The 7,273-nt window shown below is 35.3% G+C and overlaps 1 protein-coding gene across 1 annotated transcript in view; it reads right to left on the bottom strand.

The window, feature by feature from the left end:
• adcy6a (adenylate cyclase 6a) overlaps positions 1 to 7,273 on the bottom strand; it is a 73,841-nt gene that overhangs the window by 57,009 nt on the left and 9,559 nt on the right. The window lies entirely within an intron of this gene.

Raw genomic sequence — 7,273 nt, 5'->3', positions numbered from 1 at the left:
AGGAGAAAACAAGGCCTGATTGTGGGGAAGCATACACACTAAAATAAGACTTGAAACTAGATTTGTGAGTCATCAACCCAGAGTCCAAACACCCTTTCCACATCAATGTACTACAATTAATCTGTAGGAGAGAGAAAGAGAGAGCGCACGCACGTGCACAGCTTAAAAATAGATTTACGACTGTATGAATTGTTCTATAAATAGGACCTATCTATGGTGTGGTATTAACAACACCCAGTTGTAATTTTTGTGGTCAGTTTTAACCGCTGGGGCGGCTGCAAACAAACGCTAAGTCTCAGATCACATAGATTATTGAAGGCAGAAACACACAGATGCTTCAGCAGCAGAACCAGCAGGGATGGTGTGCTGGTTTAATGAGTCACAGAGGAAAGAGGAAATGCCTGGATGCAGTGTCCACACTGCAGGATAAATTGGCCAGTATAACACTGCAGCTTTCTGAGAAATCTACACTCAGATCCGCTTCAGCCTATTAGAGATAAGTGCGCGTGTCATCAGCGCTTGCTCTTCCTAAAAACTTGACTGACAACAAAGGTCACGTTGAAAAGATTTATGAAAAAAAAACAAGGTAGTTTCAGATGTATGTGACAGATGTTTATTGGGAATTTATCATTGTCTATTTGAATACTTCCTTGTAGCAAAAAAGAAGGTAAAACCATATACAGGTTTTTAAATCTAAGTGGATCATTTTCTTTTATAATTAGCATCAGGATTTATCCTACACAAGTCCTTTTATGGATTTTCGCTTTATAGTTGGAAAGATTTTAAGTCAAAAACACATTTTTTTTTATTAAACCTATAAAGCCTACTGTATCACATTTAATTTATGAGTTTGTAAGGGCTCTAAATGATCAACATGATCAGAACTTTGCTACTAAAAAACCCTGTTGTACACAATCGACTTACCTTCAGTAGTCTGATTAATAGTTTGTACTTTTTTATAAAGTAAAAGGCCTTTTAGTATAATTGTAAAACGTCCCTCTTCAGGTCGTAGTTCACGTGTCTTTTTGCTAGTAAATATTTACTGTTTTTTTTTATAAAGTAAATGTAAGAATAACTTTTATATTGTTATTTTTTCAGGATGAACACATACTGGACTGAAGCAACTCGGGTTTAATTGATCATGTTCAAATATGAGTATTAAATATGATCCATCAGGCTTTTGAGGAATGTTTAATTGAATCTTTCAATCATCTTTGTATTGCATTGCATGAATCTTTTAAATATCATATTAATAAGACATATTATTGGGAGAAATAGAGTGACAACTGATGCATTTATTGAAAGTATTTTGCTATATTGATTTAAAAAAACGTACTTTTTGGCCATATAAATAACTACAACTGCACCAAATTGCATATTTTTCTCAGTTTTTTTTTTTTTAGTCCTCTCTAAATTATTCTATATGAGCCATAAACGCCTGATGTATCAAATATGATACATAACATAAAACCCATTTCTTTTCTTTTTTGTGTGTGTCTAAAGGTTCCATAAACTAAATATATATATATATATATATATATATATATATATATATATATATATATATATATATATATATATATATATATATATATATATATATATATATATATATATATATATATATATATATATATATATACTATTATTTTATGTCAGGTTTAACAGGGTTAACAAGAACCTCTTTATTCATCATAACATCCAGATATAAATAAATAAATCAGCTAAATATCCAACACAATCTTACAAGAAAAAGCAGGTATTTCACAGTTGTATGAGTTGTATGAATTTGTGTGATGCAGTTTGCAGGAAAATGTTTGTAGGAAACGATTTGCAATGAAAAAAAAAACTAAGAATTTACATGCACCGCTAATCATAATTCTCAGGCATGAGCATCATAATGTACACATGACAGAACTCGCACACAAAATTGTCATGGATTTGCCAAAACATAAAGTAGTTGTGCATTGTGTGTTACAGAATTTGCATTGGGTGAACGATGTCTTTAACAATGATAAGACAGATACTCCTCATCTAATCTCCCTGCCAAAGTTCATCTTGTACTTTCATATGTTTTCTTGTACTTTCAAAAAAAATTAAGAAAAAGTTTTATGGTTCCAGTGGCAAGAGTCTAAACATTACACAGACAACTAATCAAAATCTTGATGGCTTAAAAAAAAAAAACATAACCAACAGCGATAAGGCCAACGCATATTAAAAAACCCTGAAGGAATATAGTGGGTCAAATCAAATTTAAGATGTATCGACTAGCACAGAAAATAATTTAGACTCTGAAAAACCAACAAAAGAGCTTGTGCACAGAAATGACTCACTCCATTATTATCACCCCATAGACTTCTATTGTAATTTCTTGACTGTCAACACATTTTGCTTGTTTTTAGAAATGCAGGGACGAGTTTATTCTATTTTCTATCTATTTTCTGTATAAATCAATTGAGCTGAACCAATAATAGTCTTCCAACATTAGTCTTAACAACCGCAGTTTAATAACTGAGGTCTCTGTTTAATGTCTCAATACTAATATCCTAAAGCCAACGTGGTCAGATATACATAGTTTATCTCTAAAAAAAGAAGGAGAGTCATTTTAATATGTGTTGACTTAATTTAAATGTTAAGGTTTAAAATGAAAGGCACAGGTGTACTGCAAACATTAGGACTAATGCAAATAATCCAGCTAGATATACAGTCGTCCATATGCAAAGGAATCCTCACAGAGATCTGCTAACCGGCAAAACAGTCCTTTAATTAAAGGATGGAAATGTGTTCTAAGCAAGCGTTCCTTCCTGCATTAATGGCCAAGCATTCTGCTTTGTCTTCCTGATTGTTTATAATGAAATGACCTCCTGTTCCCATTCTCTCCTACTACATTGTACAGTAGAAGTAAACAGTTTCACAGTGCGCTGTGGTTGTACGTTGACCGTAAGGTCAAGACCTCGCCCTCCCTCCTTTTATGCACACCCACGACCTCCTCCTGTCCCCAAGAACTCCTCACACACACACACACACACACACACACACCCTGAAGAAAAGTACAAAGCGTCCCTTGTGTAGGAGCACAGAGGCCTGGGTGACAGCGCTTAACATGATGCTGATATTTTCATGGGAGGAGCACGAGGAGAGAAAAGGATCAGCTCTGCCGGGGCGGCTCATTCAACCACACTGCCTGACCTTCATCCTTCCCCTGAGGTCCTTGGCTTGACTCACAACAACACACTTGCGGCCACAGATAGCACAGCCAAAGCCTGGCACAGCGCTTTCAAACATGCTACCATCACAGATGATGCTAACATGCTAATATTAACAAATACATCACACACATAAGCACCGAATGCCTACTCAAATCAAATGTATACGTTTTGTGGTAAGCCAGTTTGCTCATGTCCATCATTTTTGCTTATTTCAACGACACGCCCTCTCTCTCTCTCTCTCTCTCTCTCTCTCTCTCGCTCTCTCTCTTTCTTCAAACAGATGCCAGCCATTCAAAAAAATGCTACATGAATCACAAGCAAAGAGCCCAAAAAAGGTAGCACTTTAGTTTAGGGTCCAATTCTCACTATTAAAGGCACAATTTTAGGATTTTTGGACTAATTTATCCAAAAACAACTATTACAATGTTATATATTTTGTGAAATTGTGTACTTACATTACCCCAAAAGTTTCCAAGAATGTTTAAATCCAGAGAAATAAGCCATTTTAACTGTGCGTCACCTATCAATGACATCATACCCGCTACCCTTGTTACCCTCGATTTACGGTTTTATTTTGTAGAAGCCATGGAAACACCAAAGACAGTTTAATATATGATGTGTTTTATTAGACAGGTGAGCAACTGTTTGGAGACATTCATCAACAGAAAACTAATCATTGTTATGCAGCTCAACACAGTTTGTCTTATTGTTAAAATCTGGTTTTCGTGATTTACTGCGAGTAACATGTTTTATCATGTCTAATATCAGCTAGCTCACTGCAGTGTGAACAAGTGTCTCATAGTAGCCGTCGAGTGAACACACAGAGTAGCATTATAGCATAACTTTAAACACACTCAAATGTATCTAATATGATAAAACAGAGCTGAGTTACCTCACATACACCTGAGCGGAAGAAGCGGAAGCGGTCACCTGTGGCATAATATTAGCAATCACTCCAGCGGCCTCCGTTCCAACAGCTTTCAGCCCCACCCAGCTTCATACTACAGTAATGTTAATAAATCTTTAATGCATTAGCTCATCCATGAATTTGATTTTTGCCTGAGGTGAAGACAACATCTCCCATGATCCCGCGAAATCAAAGCTCCATCAAGCTACGTCTTTGTTTTGAATAAGCGACCTCTAGCGGCGAAAATTACATATTGTGCCTTTAACTTATTGCTTATTAGCATGCACATTACTAGAATATAGGCTGTTTAATATTACTTGTTAAGCACATATTAATGCCTTATTCTGCATGGCCATTTTTTCATTTAACAATTAATAAGCAGCAATTAGTAATTAGCAGTAATATTTAGTTGACTGGTTAAAGGGATAGTTCACCCAAAAATGAAAATTAGCCCATAATTTACTCACCCTCAAGTCATCATAGGTGTATATGACATTCTTCTTTCAGACGAATAAAATCGGAGTTATATTACAAAAGTCCAGGCAAATCCAAGCATTAGAATTGCAGTAAAAGTGGCTCTGTTTTTGAAGTCCATAAAAAGTGTATCTGTCCGTCAAATAACTGCTCCACGCGCCTCTGGGGTGTTAATAAAGGCCTTCTGAAGCGAATTGATGCGTTTGTGTAAGAAAAATATACATATTTAAAACTTTATAAAGTAAACTTTCGACTGACCGCTTTCTGTGGAAAAGTGTTGAACGTTGAAAGTGAAACTCAAGATGCGTACGTGACGTCATGACGAGCGGACCTGGTCGCGTTAGTCTTTCGATCGGCAGGGGAACTTTCAACAATTTTTCCATATATTGAACAGGGAAGGCGGTCGGCTGAAAGTTTACTTTATAAAGTTTTAAATATGGATATTTTTCTTACACAAACGCATCAATTCGCTTCAGAAGGCCTTTATTAACACCCCAGAGCCGCGTGGAGCAGTTATTTGACGGACAGATGCACTTTTTATGGATTTCAAAAACAGAGCAACTATTACTGCAATTCTAATGCTTGGATTTGCCTGGACTTTTGTAATATAACTCCGATTTTATTTGTCTGAAAGAAGAATGTCATATACACCTAGGATGACTTGAGGGTGAGTAAATTATGGGCTAATTTTCATTTTTGGGTGAACTATCCCTTTAAATTAGTAGGAGACCCTAAATTAATATTTCAAGGGGTAAAATTCTAACATTTTAGTAGTGATGCTTTAGTAGTGACATTTTCCACAAAAATGATTCCTTTTTTTGGGGGGGGGGGGGGGGGGGGGTATTTGTGAATGCATTCTTTTTCTAATGGTTTAGCCTAATGACAGGCTAATATAATGGCCAAGATAATAATTTTTGTGTTTTTACCAAATTCAAATAAACTGTAATTTCCAAACATTTTTGTGTTTTTGACATTTCTGTGCAAACATTTTAGTACATATTGAGTACATATTATAGGAAAAAAGTGTTCATTTCTGCACACATCTCATGTGCTATCATCCACATTATATGGGTCATCAGCCATCCTGGGCTACATTTCCCAAAAGCATCAAATGGTCTACTTGTTTTGGGAAACATCCCTGGTCTGTATGTACATCAATCATAGATTGTCAACTAAGTTGGCAGAATCGATTCTCTAAAATAATGGCTACCTCACCAACAGGTTACCTATTAACATAATTAACACAACACACTGACAAGAAATCATTATTTATTAGTAGGCAAAAAACAATAGGTATTCAAAATGGCACTGTCTGCAACTTTTATTTTCTGTTGTAGATTGCATTTAAAACGCAAGCATGAAAAGCCAAATGGTAACTGTGACAAACAGATTCTGGGACACAGTGCCACCAACTCTAAAGGAAGAGAAATGTTCATACTAGATGTGCCTGCAATCGTGCTAATGCAGTAAAGACACTAACAGTAATTCAAACAAACTCACGGATGTCAGCGCTGTGGGTGGAAGTGCACATATGATCAGGTGACTGATTACCATGGTGGAATTCAATTCAGAGTGTTTGCATAATTGACACTGTACAATATAGCATGTCTTTAATGTTAGACACTTCCAGGACAAGGGCAGTAAATACAGATATAAGAACAGAAGTATAAGTATGCACAGTTGGAAGTAGTCAGACATAAAAAAAAATGGAAGTGCTGAGTAAACTTATGTCTAAATGTAGATTGTTTATAATGAAATATGTATATTTGATTAATCAAAATCTCTCAAGTAAACAACAAACTATTTTCCTCTGGGGATTAGTCCAGTCATCATTAGGGGTGGGAATTATTTAATGTGTGTTAGTTGTTGACTAAATGTAATGGTTCTGGTTCCAATTAAGGATTGCATATCCCTACATATTGCATAACTACATATTTTCAAAAGCTACTAGTTGCCTGAACTAGTAGTCAACTAATCAGTCTATGATAAAGAAATGGGAAAACACATTTTTCTTTTTGTTTTTTATCGGTTTTTAGAAAATATTTTCAAAAAGTGTTTTTAAAGCTGCAGTTCGTAACTTTTTGCGCTCTAGCTGTTTATAAACAGAACAGCATGTGTCTTGCTGAAGAACATTGCAGCCAGAGCTACTTCTCTCTGTTTATGTCTATGGCGAATCACACAGGGACTGTATTCCTCCGCAGTGCTTCCTACCAGACCGGTCTGAAATAGTCCCAATATAAACACTTATTATAAGTGTACCATAATGATTCAGGGTAAGACAAAAACACAGTTTGGAAAATGGATTCATGTTGTACATTCTCATTATATATTTTTTTGTATATCTTGAACACAAAAAAAGTTCTGGACAGCAGCTTTAAATATACTACTATATATTAAATACATTTCTTTTAAATATTATTCTAGCTCCAAATAAATTTTTTACAACTATCAAAAAATAATAATTCCTAAATATCATTAGGTTTTTGAGGTGTTGCACTGCATTACATTTCGAAACCTGAGCCTTGTCATATAAAGATCCAACTATCTGATTTGAGACTTATTGAACTTGACGCACAGTCACGAGCGTCTGCAGGGGTTCTCTCTCTTTTAATGAGGCTTCATCATGATATTTAATTCAGAAATGTAAAAATATTCTATGCATCTCTGAATGGCATTTTCATGC

This window comes from Gobio gobio, assembly GCF_949357685.1.
Source record: "Gobio gobio genome assembly, chromosome: 21".
Lineage (NCBI taxonomy): Eukaryota > Metazoa > Chordata > Actinopteri > Cypriniformes > Gobionidae > Gobio > Gobio gobio.
This window is presented reverse-complemented; position numbering and strand designations above follow the sequence as displayed.